The 15,404-nt window shown below is 42.6% G+C and overlaps 1 long non-coding RNA gene across 1 annotated transcript; it reads left to right on the top strand.

Annotated features, from left to right (window-relative positions):
• Positions 1 to 4,310: 4,310 nt before the first annotated feature.
• LOC120386628 lies at positions 4,311 to 5,957 on the top strand. The gene is made up of 4 exons (XR_005589806.1): positions 4,311 to 4,424; positions 4,912 to 4,984; positions 5,276 to 5,398; positions 5,559 to 5,957. It is a non-coding gene; the product is annotated as an uncharacterized LOC120386628 (long non-coding RNA).
• Positions 5,958 to 15,404: the final 9,447 nt, after the last annotated feature.

The following is a 15,404-nucleotide window of genomic DNA, read 5'->3' on the forward strand; positions in this document are numbered from 1 at the left end:
AAATTAAAAAGGTATGTAACTTAGGTGCTCTTCTTTAGGGCATGGGGCTCTCTTAGGTGTGGGGCCCGATTTGGGAGAACTGAGATACCTCTTTCAGCAACCCCCAAGTGTACCTACTGTGGAGTCCCATACTCTCTGCAGGTAGAAATTTCTTTTTAGGAATCTGAAATATGGTAATTATAGTGTTACCTGGTGATAGAGTTTGAATCTTATATAGATTTGCATTGTAAGAAGAAAGGTTGATCATTACATCCAGAGGAACAGTGCTTCCTGCTGTCAAGCTAGAAATGAACTAAAGAGTTTCTGTGGCACCTGAGTCTGTATTTATAGCTGCCTTTGGCTTCTAAGGCATGCTGGGAAATGGAGGGGTGGAGCTTAGGCAGTATATAAGCTGGTGTATTGTCACCTGAAGTCATTCAGCTTTGTGGTGGTCCAAAGAGATGTGCCTAGGTGCTTCTATGGGTGTTTTTAGTCATGGTGAGTATTGATACAGGGTAAAGATGACATGTATTTGTCATTAATGTACTGTTTTCCTTGTCTTATTGCTGTGTAATGTGTTTTTATTTCATTTCAGGTTGTTTATAGTGTGTTTGATTTATGATTTTTATTTTCATTGGGAGGGAAGACATTGGGGGTTGTTTCTGATAGAGCATCTGTTAAACACCTGTATCCAGTACCAGTGGCACATCTGTGGTGTTGGACTGTTGTAGAAGAATTGCAGTATTCTGTTTGGGTTAGGTGGGGACTGGTCTGAGGAAACTTTAATATTTAGTAAGAGTTTTGTGTCTTAACCTTATGTATTTTGTCATAAGCCTTCTTCATATTTGCAGCTGTATCCAGATCTGGTATGAAGTTGTCTTGTGACATGAAAGGTTGTGAATATTTTTATTTTTGACTGTCATGCTGGTGCTGTATGTTTGTGAGTGATTTCAACATAGGGGAGTGAAGGCCTGTCTACCGAGGCAAAGGGGATGTTGAGAGGGGGAGCTCCTGTCCAATTTCCAAACATCAGTATATGCGAAAGGGTTTGATGGTCAGAAGCGTTTGTGATGATGAGGCTCTTTCATTACTTATGGGAGTTCTGTAAAGTTTGTCCATTCTTAATGGGCTTGTGAGTGGTGGGTGGGTGCTTGTTGTATGGAGATTGATTGATTGCTGGCAGCTTGACCTGTCTGTAACTAGAGATGCTCCATTCTCAATTCCCCTCTCTTACACAGCAGTGGGTTTGCATGATAGGTCACCAATTCATCACTGTGTTCTCCTCTACATGGGTGTGGTTTTCTGAGGAGGATGTGAGCATCCTAGTTAGCGACAGGCCCCTGTAGTATAGGGAAAGGGAGAGGGGCATGAGTGTGTAGAGGTGTAGCTATTTTCTGTGTGGATGAGTGTTTGGGGTGGGGTGCTCTGAGGGGTGGGATAGAATTAGTAATAGGTGTTCCTTCTCAAGGAAGCAGTATGTAGGTGAGGTCATCTTTCATATTGTGCTGTTAGGAGCTTTGTGAGTTGAGTTTATAACTGAGGTTTGCTGTCAGACTTTTTTATTTGTAGATGTGTCAAGACTACTTGGTACAGGATCTGATTCCATGGAGGGTTGTGACTACGTCTCCTTGATAGTCATGACATCGCTGTATGGCTATTGATGTATGGCAGCGAAGGCCCTTGGAGAAAGGAAAAGACCTTCTTGAGAGCAGGAGTGGCCGTCAAAGTTAAGTATCTCCTGAATGGTTTGATGGTCAGAAGTATTTGAGCCGTTGAGGATCCTTGTTTAGGGATGGGAGTCCTCTACACTCTGCCCATTCTTAATGGGTGCATTAGGGAGTTTACTGTACGGAGGGAGTGTGCACCTTCCTTGGAGGAAGGTCGATCGCTGTGAGAGTGACCCATCTGTAACTAGAGATGCTCCGTTCTCAGTTCTTTTTTCTTGCACGGCACTGGGTTTGCATGATAGGTCACCACTTCATCTTTTCTCCATCTTCTACTTGGTTGTGGTTTTCCGAGGAGGATGTGAGCATCCTAGTTAGTGATGGTCCCCTGTCGTGGTGGGAGGTGGGGAGGGCCAGCAATATGTGGATGAGAGTGTCTAGGGTGGGTGGGTGCTTCTGTGAGTGGAGTGTAATGTGTAGTAGATTTTCCTTCTCTTTAGGAAGCAATATGGAGGGGAGGTTATTTTTCATATTGTGCAGTTAGGAGCTTTGTGAGTTGAGTTTATAACTGAGGTTTGCTGTCAAACATTGTTTTTATTTGCAGATGTGTGAAGACTACTTGGTACAGGATCTGATTCCATGGAGGGTCGTGACTACGTCGTCATGACATCGCTGTATGGCTATTGATATATGGCAGCGAAGACCCTTGGAGAAAGGAAAAGACCTTCTTGAGAGCAGGAGTGGCTGTCAAAGTTAAGTATCTCGTGAATGGTTTGAAGGTCAGAAGTATTTGAGCCATTGAGGATCCTTGTTTAGGGATGGGAGCCCTCTACACTCTGCCCATTCTTAATGGGTGCATTAGGGAGTTTACTGTACAGAGGGTGTGCACTTTCCTTGGAGGAAGGTCGATCGCTGCGAGAGTGACCCATCTGTAACTAGAGATGCTCCGTTCTCAGTTCTTTTTTCTTGCACGGCACTGGGTTTGCATGATAGGTCACCACTTCATCTTTTCTCCATCTTCTACTTGGTTGTGGTTTTCCGAGGAGGATGTGAGCATCCTAGTTAGAGATGGTCCCCTGTCATGGTGGGACGTGGGGAGGGCCAGCAATATGTGGATGAGAGTGTCTAGGGTGGGTGGGTGCTTCTCTGAGTGGAGTGTAATGTGTAGTAGATATTCCTTCTCTTCAGGAAGCGGTATGGAGGTGAGGTCATCTTTCATACCGTGTAGTTGGGTGCTTTGTGAGTTGGTTTTTCAGTTAAGCTTTGTTTGTATTTGCAGATGCTTCCAGATCTGGTATCGTGTCGTGTTATTCTGTGGAGGATTGTGACTACATCTGTTTGAGTGTCACTGCACTGCTGTACAGATGTCGACGTATGGGAGGGAAGGTCTCTGTAGACAGGAAAAGAAGATATTGAGAGTGGGAGCGGCTGTCAAAGTTAAGTATTTGCTGACGCGTTTGATCGTCAGAAGTATTTGAGATGTTGAGGCTTCTCGTTTATGGATGGGAGTCCTCTAAACTGTGTCTGTTCTCAATGGGCACGTAAGGGGTGGGTGGGAGCTTGTTGTATGGAGGGAGGGAGTGTGTGTTTTCCATGGACGAAGGTTGATTGCTGGGAGAGTGACCCATCTGTAACTAGAGATGCTCTGTTCTCAGTTCTTTTTTCTCACGTGGTACTGGGTTTGCATGGCAGTTCACCATTTCATCCTTTATATGTCTTCTACATGGTTGTGGTTTTCCGAGAAGGATGTGAGCATCCTAGTTAGCGAAGGGCTGCTGTTGTGGTGGGATGTGGGGAGGGCCAGTAATATGTGGATGAGTGTCTGGGGTGGGTGGGTGCTTGTCTGTGTGTGGGGGGGTGTAATTTGTAGTAGATATTCCTTTTCTTCAGGAAGCAGTATGTAGTTGAGGTCCTCTTTTGAAGTGTGTAGCTGTGCATTTTGTGAGTAGGTTTGCAGTTGACCTTTGTTTGTATTTGCAGATGCATGCAGATCTGGTATCGTGTCGTGTCATTCTGTGGAGGGTTGTGACTACATCTGTTTGACTGTCACTGCATTGCTGTATAGATGTCGATGTATGGGAGCAAAGGCCCATGTACAAAGGAAAAGGTGATCGGGAGTGGCTGTCAAAGTTAAGTATCTGCTGGAGGGTTTGATGGTCAAAAAGTATGTGTGCTGTTGAGGCTGTAGGATGGGAGTCCTCTGAAGCCTGCCTGTTTGTAATGGGTTCATGAGGCAACTCATTGAATAGGAGTGGGAGTTTTCTGTGGAGGAAGTTGACTGATGGAAGAGTGACCTGTCTGTAACTAGAGATGCTCCATTCTCCCTTCTTCTCTCATAAATGGCACTGGGTTTGCATCACTGATCACCACTATCCTGTTTGTCCGTCCTCTATTGGGTGTTGGTTTTCTGAGGAGGATGTGGGCATCCTAGTTACCGATGGGCCCCTGTCAGTGTTGGGAAAGGGCCATGAGTACTGTGTAAATGTGAGTATTTTGCATGTTGATTTTAAATGTATAGAAGTAGTTGGTTGCTGCTTCATTGTAGGTAGGAATGTGCTGGGGCTCTTTCGGGGTGTCAAATAGGTTAGTTTAGCCAAGGGAGTGTGGTATTGTGGTGTTGTGACCATTAGCAATAATCTGGCATTTATTGTTTGTGTGCCACAGGGGTATTTGAGTCCAGAACAGAGGGAATGGGCTGTAGCAAGTGTGCCCCATTTGGTTTACATGGGTTCTTGTAAGTATGGTGCCAGTGGGCACAGAGGAGCTGTTTGCATCCATGAGGTAAGTGTTAAGTTAGAGCTTTTAGTGCAGTCCTGTTGATGGGAGTGTGGTCTTTTCTGTGTTAGATAAGGTGGGATTATGATGAATGGGTTCATCACCAGTTTTGTGTGTGAGACAGCAGATGAAGACAATATTTGGGTTAAGTTGTTGCTTGTTCTCTAGAAGAAGGTTGGACTTAGGTGGGTGGTCAGTGAGAGTGTTGTCGTGTTTGCCCTAAAATGTTGAGTAGTTTTCCTTGAATATATTGTGTGATGTAGGTATGGAGATGTGTTGATATTCCTCAGGGAAGGGGTATCGGTGGGGAGGCGAGTGTGGAAAATATGTAATGGGACTGAGAGTTGCAGTTCGAGGGAGGGGTGAGGGAATCTCATGACTGGTGAGTTCTGTGTTCCCGTAGATGGTTTGTTGAAGAAATAGGGTGGGATTTGTTGCATCATTTGTGGGTTTGACTTTGAGTCTTTGTTGGATTATTATTTTGTGTTTGCAGATCCTTAAGAGGCTTCAAGAGGTGCAGTTTGTGAAAGAAGGATAGATGTGAGGCCCCATCTGGTGGAAAAAGAGTGAGTATCTGGTTATATTTTTCTGTGTTTTGTATCATGTGCTGTTCTTTTAAAGTCTTGCTCGCTTTGCGATGCACATATGTGGATGTACATGTTGGGGTACTAGTATTGGTAATCTGTAAAAGAAGGTGTCACAGTGTATGCAGCTGGTGTTGCATTTGCTTGTGGGGGAATGGAAAAGAGTGATGCAGAAATAGGTGCTGGGTGTGTAATTGCAGATGGTTTGAGATGGTCTTCATGGTGTCAGTCAGTGTGTACTGTGAGTGTCATGAAATGTTTGTATCATTGTAGATTTTGTCGGAAGATGGGGGTCCAGTTGGGCAAAGAACAAGTGAAGTAGACGTATGCCTGTAGGGGACATGAAGTACTTATTCCCAAAATGGAAGTGGATTTGATGTCACGTTTGCAAGTTAAGTATGTGTCATTTGTTGTTCTGTGTGATATTGGAGATGGGAAATGTCTGTCACTGGGTGCACGTCAATGGGCATCACATGTACTTTTGTTTTAGAAATGGAGATGTTTAGCATTTGATCCAAGGTCATTGAACTTGTGAATTCTTTTCTCATTCTCATAGGAATCCACTTTCCGACCATAGAGTTGGAAATATCAGCATCTCCGGAGAAGACTTCGGTGTGCGTTGTTTGGAGCAATCGGGCTTTGATATTGTATTATTTGGGTCAAGATGTGAAGTGTTGTCTGTTTGATGGCTAGAATGTAGTAGAGCAGTGGGGCTGATGTCACTGTGTTCTGGTAGATACCTGAGCAATTATATCATGAAATGCCATTATTGTCATTTCTGTGATTCAAATTGGAGAGGGTGGGTTCATTTGTTTGGTCAATTACAGGAACATCACCACATAAGTACTTGCACAAAATGCAATTGTTTTCTGAAATGAATGGTTTGTTTGCCACTTGGAATGTTCTAGCCATCAAAGTTGCAAGAGGACACAGTTTGGGATGCCCCAATAAATGATACAACCCTCAAGTGTATGTGAATTGTGTTCATATTGCTGTGTATGCTGTATTTGTTAGGTTGTAATGTATAGTTTTGGTTGTGATTGGATGACTTCATTAGTCATCCACTTTGTAGCGTGCTAAATCACTGCAGTGATTTCTGAAACCATGGTACAGTGCAGTCAAACGGCCGGAAGGCTGACGTTATAACAAATTTGTCAGCCTTTTGGCTGTTTCTGCACTGTACCATGGTTGGGACTGTCCCGGACAGTCTTTGACTTAACATTTTGTACACGGAGGTGCTATAGAGGGAGCATGCTGGCCAGTTGCTAGGGGAGGTATAGTCAAGTCCCATTCCTGTCTCTCACAATAGATGCATGGTTTTGGACATGTGATGGGGGATGTGTAGAAGTATATGGAAGTGAAATGCCAGGGTTGCTTGTGTTAATGTTTTGTTGTACAGTGGTATGTGTTACATAAATAATCAGTATTACTGAATGTGTATGCAGTCCTGTACAGTGTCCAATATTTGCAAGTTCATACTGTAATGGCTGCCTTGTTGAATAAATAAAGCATTGTGTAGTCAAGCAGGGAACATGTGTCCCCGTGTTTCCTTGGTTGCAAAGTAGCTGTGCAGTGAAGTTTGGAGAAGTGAGTGTACTATTGGAGGTAATTGTCAGTGCATTGGAGGGTGGGCTTAAATGGAAGGTAATGTATCTGGGTCTAGGGTTAGGGTTTTTTGGGTCTAGGGTTTTTTGGGTCTAGGGTTAGGGTTTTTTGGGTCTAGGGTTTTTTGGGTCTAGGGTTTTTTGGGTCTAGGGTTAGGGTTTTTTGGGTCTAGGGTTTTTTGGGTCTAGGGTTAGGGTTTTTTGGGTCTAGGGTTTTTTGGGTCTAGGGTTAGGGTTTTTTGGGTCTAGGGTTTTTTGGGTCTAGGGTTAGGGTTTTTTGGGTCTAGGGTTTTTTGGGTCTAGGGTTTTTTGGGTCTAGGGTTTTTGGGTCTAGGTTAGGCTTTTTGGGTCTAGGGTTTTTTGGGTCTAGGTTAGGTTTTTGGGTCTAGGGTTTTTGGGTCTAGGTTAGGTTTTTGGGTCTAGGGTTTTTGGGTCTAGGGTTAGGGTTTTTTTGGGTCTAGGTTTTTGGGTCTAGGTTAGGTTTTTGGGTCTAGGGTTTTTGGGTCTAGGGTTAGGGTTTTTTTGGGTCTAGGGTTTTTGGGTCTAGGGTTAGGGTTTTTGGGTCTAGGGTTTTTGGGTCTAGGGTTAGGTTTTTGGGTCTAGGTTAGGGTTTTTAGGTTTTTTTGGTCTAGGGTTAGGGTTTTTGGGTCTAGGGTTTTTGGGTCTAGGGTTAGGGTTTTTGGGTCTAGGGTTTTTGGGTCTAGGTTAGGGTTTTTGGGTCTAGGGTTTTTGGGTCTAGGGTTAGGTTTTTGGGTCTAGGGTTTTTGGGTCTAGGGTTAGGGTTTTTGGGTCTAGGGTTTTTGGGTCTAGGGTTAGGGTTTTTGGGTCTAGGGTTTTTGGGTCTAGGTTAGGGTTTTTGGGTCTAGGGTTTTTGGGTCTAGGGTTAGGTTTTTGGGTCTAGGGTTTTTGGGTCTAGGGTTAGGGTTTTTTGGGTCTAGGGTTTTTTGGGTCTAGGGTTAGGTTTTTGGGTCTAGGGTTTTTGGGTCTAGGGTTAGGGTTTTTGGGTCTAGGGTTTTTGGGTCTAGGTTAGGGTTTTTGGGTCTAGGGTTTTTTGGGTCTAGGGTTAGGGTTTTTTGGGTCTAGGGTTTTTTGGGTCTAGGGTTAGGGTTTTTTGGGTCTAGGGTTTTTTGGGTCTAGGGTTAGGGTTTTTTGGGTCTAGGTTTTTGGGTCTAGGGTTAGGTTTTTGGGTCTAGGGTTTTTGGGTCTAGGGTTAGGTTTTTGGGTCTAGGGTTTTTGGGTCTAGGGTTAGGGTTTTTTTGGGTCTAGGGTTTTTGGGTCTAGGGTTAGGGTTTTTTTTTGGGTCTAGGTTTTTGGGTCTAGGGTTAGGGTTTTTTTGGGTCTAGGGTTTTTGGGTCTAGGGTTAGGGTTTTTGGGTCTAGGGTTTTTGGGTCTAGGGTTAGGGTTTTTGGGTCTAGGGTTTTTGGGTCTAGGGTTAGGGTTTTTGGGTCTAGGGTTTTTGGGTCTAGGGTTAGGTTTTTTGGGTCTAGGGTTTTTGGGTCTAGGGTTAGGGTTTTTGGGTCTAGGTTTTTGGGTCTAGGGTTAGGGTTTTTTTGGGTCTAGGGTTTTTGGGTCTAGGGTTAGGGTTTTTGGGTCTAGGAGTTTTTGGGTCTAGGGTTAGGGTTTTTGGGTCTAGGGTTTTTGGGTCTAGGGTTAGGAGTTTTTGGGTCTAGGGTTTTTGGGTCTAGGGTTAGGTTTTTGGGTCTAGGGTTTTTGGGTCTAGGGTTAGGGTTTTTTGGGGTTAGGGTTAGGGTTAGGGTTAGGGTTTTTTGGGTCTAGGGTTTTTGGGTCTAGGTTAGGTTTTTGGGTCTAGGTTTGTTGGGTCTAGGGTTAGGGTTTTTTGGGTCTAGGGTTAGGGTTTTTTGGGTCTAGGGTTAGGGTTTTTTGGGTCTAGGGTTAGGGTTTTTTGGGTCTAGGGTTAGGGTTTTTTGGGTCTAGGGTTAGGGTTTTTTGGGTCTAGGGTTAGGGTTTTTTTTTGGGTCTAGGTTTTTGGGTCTAGGGTTAGGGTTTTTTTGGGTCTAGGGTTTTTGGGTCTAGGGTTAGGGTTTTTGGGTCTAGGGTTTTTGGGTCTAGGGTTAGGGTTTTTGGGTCTAGGGTTTTTGGGTCTAGGGTTAGGGTTTTTGGTCTAGGTTTTTGGGTCTAGGGTTAGGTTTTTGGGTCTAGGTTTTTTGGGTCTAGGTTAGGGTTTTTGGGTCTAGGGTTTTTGGGTCTAGGTTAGGTTTTTGGGTCTAGGAAGTTGTTTGGTTCTAAGAAGAAGAAGTTAGAAGTTGTGTCTAGGAGGTTGAAGTTGTGTGTGAAGAAGAAGTTAGGTTAGGTTAGGTTAAGAAGAAGAAGAAGTAGTTAGGTTGTGTTAGGTTAAAGAAGAAGAAGTTAGGTTAAAGAAGAAGAAGTTACAGGTTAGGCTAGGTTAGGTGCAGGTTGTGCTAAGCTTAGGTTAGTTGAGGTTAGGTTAAAGAAGTTAGGTTAAAGGTTAGGCCAAGAAGAAGAAGAAGAAGAAGAAGAAGAAGAAGAAGAGTTTAGTTAAGAAGAAGTAGGCTAGGTTAGGTTAGGAAGAAGAAGAAGAATAGGAAGAAGAAGAAGAAGAAGTGGCAAGGTTAGAAGTTGTGCTGTGTTGAAAGAAGAAGAAGAGTTGTGTTGTGCTGTGAAGAAGAAGAAGTGCTAGAAGAAGAAGAAGAAGAGGTTGTGCTGTGCTGTGCTAGGTTGTGCTAGGCTAAGAAGTTGTGAAGAAGAAAGAAGAAGTTGAAGTTAGGAAGAAGAAGAAGAAGAAGTTAGGTTAAAGAAGAAGAAGTTGTAAGAAGAAGAAGTTAGGTTAAGAAGAAGAAGAAGTAAAGAAGAAGAAGAAGAAGAAGAAGAAGAAGAAGAAGAAGAAGAAAGAAGAAGAAGAAGAGGTTGTGCCAGGTTAGGTGTGCTGTGCCAGAAGTGAAGAGGTTGTGCTGAAAGTTGTAGGCCAGGTTGTGCTAGGCTAGGCTGTGGTTAGGTGCTGTGCTAAAGAAGAAGAAGAAGAAGAAGAAGAAGAAGAAGTTAAAGAAGTTAGAAGAAGAAGAAGAAGGTTAAGGGAAGAAGAAGAAGAAGTTGAAGCTAAAGTGAAGAAGAAGAAGGTTAAAGTTAAAGAAGAAGAAGAAGAAGTTAGGTTAGGTTAAAGTTAGAAGAAGAAGAAGAGGTTAGGTTAAAAGAAGAAGAAGAAAGAAGTAAAGAAGAAGAAGTTAGGTTGTGCAAAGTTGTGCTAGGCTAGGCCAGAGGTTGTGCTAAGAAGAAGAAGTTAAAGTAAAGAAGAAAGAAGTTGTGCTAGGTGTTAGCCAGAAGAAGAAGAAGTTGAAGTTAAAGAAGAAGAAGAAGAAGAAGAAGTTAGGTTAAAGAAGAAGTTAGAAGTTGTGTTAAAGAAGAAGAAGAAGAAGAAGAAGAAGAAGTTAAAGAAGAAGAAGAAGAAGCTAAGAAGAAGAAGAAGAAGAAGTTAAAAGAAAGGTTAGGAAGAAGTTGTGCTAGGTGTTGTGCTAAAGAAGAAGAAGTGTTGTGCTGTGCTAGGTTAAAGAAGAAGAAGTTAAAGAAGAAGAAGAAGAAGAAGTTGTGTTGTGGTTAAAGAAGAAGAAGAAGAAGTTAAAGAAGAAGAAGAAGTTGAAGAAGAAGTTAGGTTGTGTTGTGTTAGAAGAAGAAGAAGAAGAAGAAGTTAAAGAAGAAGAAGTTAAAGAAGAAGAAGTTAAAGAAGAAGAAGAAGAAGTTAAAGAAGAAGAAAGAAGAAGAAAGCCAGTTGTGCTGTGCTGTGAAGTAAAGAAGAAGTGCTGTAGGTTGTGCTGAAGAAGAAGAAGAAGAAGAAGAAGTGCTAGGTTAAAGAAGAAGCAGTTAGGCAAAGAAGAAGAAGAAGAAGAAGAAGCAAGAAGAAGAAGAAGAAGAAGAAGTTAAAGAAGAAGAAGAAGAAGAAGAAGAAGTTGTGTTAAAGAAGAAGAAGAAGTTAAAGAAGAAGAAGAAGAAGAAGTTAAAGAAGTTAGGCCAGAAGAAGAAGAAGTTAGGTTGTGCTAGAAGTTGTGCTGTGCTGTGCCAGGTTAAAGAAGTTAGTTAGGCTGAAGAAGAAGTGAAGTTGTGCTAGGCAAGTTAAAGAAGTTGTGTTAAAGAAGAAGAAGAAGAAGTTAGAAGAAGAAAGAAGTTAAAGAAGTTAGGTTAGTTAAGAAGTTAGTTGTGCTAGGTTAGAAGAAGAAGAAGAAGAAGAAGCTAAAGAAGAAGAAGAAGAAGAAGAAGAAGAAGAAGAAGAAGAAGAAGTTAAAGAAGTAAAGAAGTTAGGTGAAGAAGAAGAAGAAGAAGAAGTTAGGTGCTAGGCCAGCTGTGCTAGAAGCCAGGTGTGTTGTGCCAGAAGCAAGAAGCAGTTAGTTGTGCTGTGTTGTGCTAGGCCAGGCCAGAAGAAGAGTGCTAGAAGAAGCAAGAAGAAGAAAGAAGAAGAAGTTAGGCTAGGTTAAAGAAGAAGAAGTTGTGTTAGTTGTGTTGAAAGAAGTTAAAGAAGTTAGGCTGTTAGGTTAGAAGAAGAAGAAGAAGAAGTTAAGGCTAGAAGGTTAAAGAAGAAGAAGGAAGAAGAAGTTAAAGAAGAAGTTAGGTTAAAGAAGAAGAAAGAAGAAGAAGTTGTGTTAGGAAGAAGAAGAAGAAGTTGTAGTTGTTGAAGAAGAAGAAGTTGTAGTTGTGTTGTGCTAGAAGAAGGCGAAGAAGAAGAAGTTAAAGAAGAAGAAGAAGAAGAAGCAAAGAAGAAGCAAATGTGTTGAAGAAGGCTAAAGAAGAAGAAGAAGAGGTTAGGCCAGGTTAGAAGAAGAAGAAGAAGTTGTGTAAAGAAGAAGCAAGAAGAAGAAGTTAAAGAAGTAAAGAAGTAAGAAGAAGAAGAAGAAGGCCAGTTGTGGCCAGGCCAGGCCAGCCAGGCCAGGCCAGTGCCAGGCCAGGCAGCTAGGCTTGAAATACAGCTGTGTTAGTTAGGGCAAGAAGCAGTTGTGCTAAAGTTGTGTTGTGTTGTGTTAGGTTAGGTTAGCAAGAAGCAAAGAAGGGCTAAAGAAAGGGGTTAAAGAAGAAGAATAAAGTGAAAAAGAAGAAGTTAAAGAAGTTAGGCAAGAAGAAGAAAAGAAGAAGAAGAAGGCTACAAAGTTGTAAGAAGAAGAAGTTAAAGAAAGAAAATAAAGAAGAAGTAAAGTAAAGTGCCAGGCTGGGCAGGCTGTGGCTAGAAGAAGAAGAAAGAGAGTTGAAGAAGCTAGGCCAGGCAAAGCAGGTTGTGCCAGGCAAAGCCAGTTGTGCTGTGCTTGTGCAGGCTGAAGCTAGGTTGTGCTAAAGAAGTTAGTTGAAAGCAGAAGGAATGGTGCTGTAGTTGAAAGTAGTTGTGCGAAGAAGAAGAAGAAGAAGTTACATAGGTGTTAAAGTAGGTTAAAGAAGTTAAAGAAGAAAGAAGAAGAAGAAGAGGGTTAGGCCAGGCCAGGCCAGTTAAAGAAGAAGCTAAAGCAAAGAAGTAAAGCTAAAGAGAAGTTAAAGAAGAAGAAGAATGTGGTTAAAGAAAGAAGGTTAAAGAAGCAGAAGAAGTAGAAGAAGAAGAAGAAGCAAAGTAAAGAAGCAAAGAAGTGCTGTGGTTAAAGGGTTAAAGAGTGTTAGTTGTAAGAAGAAGTAGCAGCTGTGCCAGAAGCCAGGCTTGTGCTGTGCTGCAGTTGGTGCTAGGCCAGGTTAGGCTAGGTTGTGTTGTGAGGCTGAAGAAGCTAGCCAGGCTGTGCCAGGCAAAGAAGCAAGAAGCTAAGTTAAAGAAGAAGTGTGAAGAAGAAAGAAGAAGTTGTGCTGAAGAAGCTGAAGAAGAAGCCAGCTGTGCAGCGGCTGTGCTGTGTTGTGCCAGCCTGTGCTGAATAAAGCAAAGCTGTAGTTGTGCCAGGAAGCTGCCAGGCAAAGAAGAAGGCCAGGCCAGGCCAGGTGCAGGAAGTTGCAAGAAAGAAGAAGAAGTTAGTTAACTAGGTTAAAGAAGTGGCTTAAAGAAGAAGAATAAGAAGTTGTGTTGTGGTTAGGGAAGAATAAAGAAGAAGAAGAAAATAAAGAAGAAGAAGCTAGGTTAAAGAAGTAAAGAAGAAAGGAAGAAGAAAGAAGAAGAAATAAAAGCTGTGCTTGTGCTGTGCTGTGCCAGGCTGACAGCTGTGCTGTGCTGAGTTGTGGTTAGTTAGGTTGAAGCAGGCTAAGGAAGAAGAAGTTAGAAGAAGCAGTTGTGCTGAAGGTTAGGTCAGGCAAGTTAGTGTTGTGCTTAGAAGCTAGAAGAAGAAAAGGTTAAAGAAAGAAGAAGAAAAGCTAAGGTTAAAGAAGAAGAAGAAGAAGTAGGCAAGAAGAAGCAGGCTGTGTTGTGCTAGGTTGAAGAAGAAGAAGAAGAGTTAAAGAAGAAGAAGAAGAAGAAGGGTTGAAGAAGAAGAAGTGCTGAAGAAGTTAAAGAAGGAATAGGTTAGTTAAGGTTAAAGAAGAAGTAAAGAAGAAGAAGAAGTTAGGTTATAGGCAAGGTTAAAGGCCAGTGCTAAAGTGGCCAGGCCAGGCCAGCCTAAAGAAGCAGGCTAGGCTTAGGCCAGGCCAGGCCAAAGCAGCTGTGCTTGTGTTGTGTGCCAGGCCAGCTGCTGAGGCTGTGCTGGTTAGCTAGGCTGAAGAAGAAGAGTTAAAGAAGCAAGCAGTTAAAGAAGAAGCAAAGAAGGGCTGTGCTGTGGCTAGGCAAGAAGAAGAAGTTAAAGCTGAAGAAGAAGGCGTGTTAAAGCAAAGCAAAGAAATAGTTGTAAGGCTGAAGAAGTTGAAGAAGCTAGGTTAAAGAAGTAAAGAAGAAGTAAAGAAGAAGAAAAGTTGAAGTAAAGAAGAAAGGAAGTAGGCTAAGAAAGCAGTTAAAGTAGGTTGTGCCAGGTTAAAGTTGGGTTGTGGCTGTGCCAGCCAGGCCAGGCCAGGCCAGGCCAGGCCAGGAACAGCTGTGCTAGCCAGGCCAGTTGTGGCCAGAAGCAGCGAGGGTGTTGTGCTAAAGTGCTGTGCTAGGCTAAAGGGGCTAAAGTTAGGAAGAAGAAGAAGAAGAAGAAGAAGAAGAATAGGTTGTGGTTAGGCTAGGTTAGCTAGGTTAAGAAGCAGTTAGGTTGAAATAGCTAGGCGGAAAAGCCAGGCTAAAGTAAAGAAGTTAGGAAATAGGTTGTGCTGTAAGAAGTTAGGCTGAAGAAGGTTAGAAGAAGTTGAAGTTGTGTTGTGCTAGTTAAGAAGAAGAAGTTAGTGTTAGGTTAGGTTAAAGAAGAAAAGTGAAGAATTAGAAGTAAAGTTGTGTTAAAGAAGAAGAAGAAAGTAGAAGAAGCAGTTGTAAGAAGAAGAAGAAGCTAGGCTAGGTTAGGTTAAAGAAGTTGAAGCAAAGCCAGAAGAAAATAAAGTTGTGCTAAAGAAGTTGTGCTGTGCTAGGATAAAGTTAGAGCAAAGTTGGTTGAAGAAGAAGAAGAAGAAGAAGAAGTTAGGTTGGGTTAGGCCAGGCCAGGTTGTAAGAATAGGCCAGCCAGAAGCGGCTGTAAAGCCAGGCCAGGCTGAGGCCAGGCCAGAGTGGTTGTGCTAGGCCAGTGCTGCTGAGCTGTGGCCAGGTTGTGCTAGGCTGTGGCCAGGCCATGTGCGAAGAAGGCAAGGCCAGGCCAGGCCAGGTTGTGCTGAGTTGTGCTGAGGGGCTGTGGTTGTGTTAGGTTGTAGTTAGGTTAAAGAAGTTGTGAAGAAGAAGAAGAAAGAGCTAGGTTGAAGAAGAAGAAGTTAGTTAAAGAAGTTGTGTTGTGTTAGGTTAGGCAAAGAAGAAGTTAGCTAGGTTAAAGAAGAAGAAGGCTAAAGAAGAAGGCTATAAGAAGAAGAAGTTCAGGCCAGGCCAGAAATAGGCCAGGCTAGGCCAGGCTAGAAGCAGGTTGTGCTAAAGAAGCTGTGGGCGCAGGGGTTAAAGAAGAAAGTTGAAGCCAGTTGTGCTGTGGCCAGGCCAGGCCAGGCGAAGCAGGTTAGGCTGTGCTAGTTACAGAAGAAGAAGAAGCAGAAGAAAAGAAGAAGAAGTTGCAAAGAAGAAGAAGAAGAAGGCTAAAGAAGAAAAGAAGCAAAGAAGCAAAGAAGAAGAAGAGTTGAAGAAGAAGCAAAGAAGAAGAAGCAAAGAAGGTTAAAGGCTAGAAAAGCATAGGGTTGTGAAGAAAGAAGTTAAAGCAAAGTTGTGAAGAAGTTAGGCCAGGGGTTGAAGAAGAAGCTAAAGAAAGAAAATAGGAAGAAGAAGAAGAAAGTGCCAGGTTGTGGTTAGGTTAAGAGGTTAAAGAAGAAGTTAGGTTATGGCCAGTTGAAGCAGTTGTGTTGTGCTGAAGTTGTGCTAGGTTATAGGTTAGTTGAAGGCTAGGCAGAAGTTAAAGAAGAAGAAGAAAGAAGTTGTGCTAGGTAACAAAGAAGTTAGAAGAAGTTGTGTTGAAGAAGGCTAAAGAAGAAAGAAAAGCTAGTTGGAAGAAGAAGAAGTTGTGCTAGTTAAAGAAGAAGAAGTTAAGAAGAAGTTAAAGAGCAGTTAGGTTAGGTTAAAGAAGAAGTTGAAGAAGAAGAAGAAGAAGTTAGAAGAAGTTGTAGTTGTATAGGCTAGGTTAGGTTAAAGAAGAAGAAGAAGAAGAAGAAGAAGTTAGGTTAAAGAAGTGTGCTGTGCTAGGTTGTGCTTAGGTTAGGTTAAAGCAGGTTGTGCTAAAGAAGAAGTGAGGTTAGGCTGTAGGTTGTGCTAGGAAGAGTTGTGCTAGGTTGTGGTTAGGTTAGGCTAGTTGAAGAAGAAGAAGAAGTTAGGAAAGTTAGAAAGAAGAGGTTAAAGAAGAAGAAGA

The sequence above is a fragment of the Mauremys reevesii genome, linkage group 19 (genome assembly GCF_016161935.1).
Source record: "Mauremys reevesii isolate NIE-2019 linkage group 19, ASM1616193v1, whole genome shotgun sequence".
In the NCBI taxonomy this organism is placed as follows: domain Eukaryota; kingdom Metazoa; phylum Chordata; order Testudines; family Geoemydidae; genus Mauremys; species Mauremys reevesii.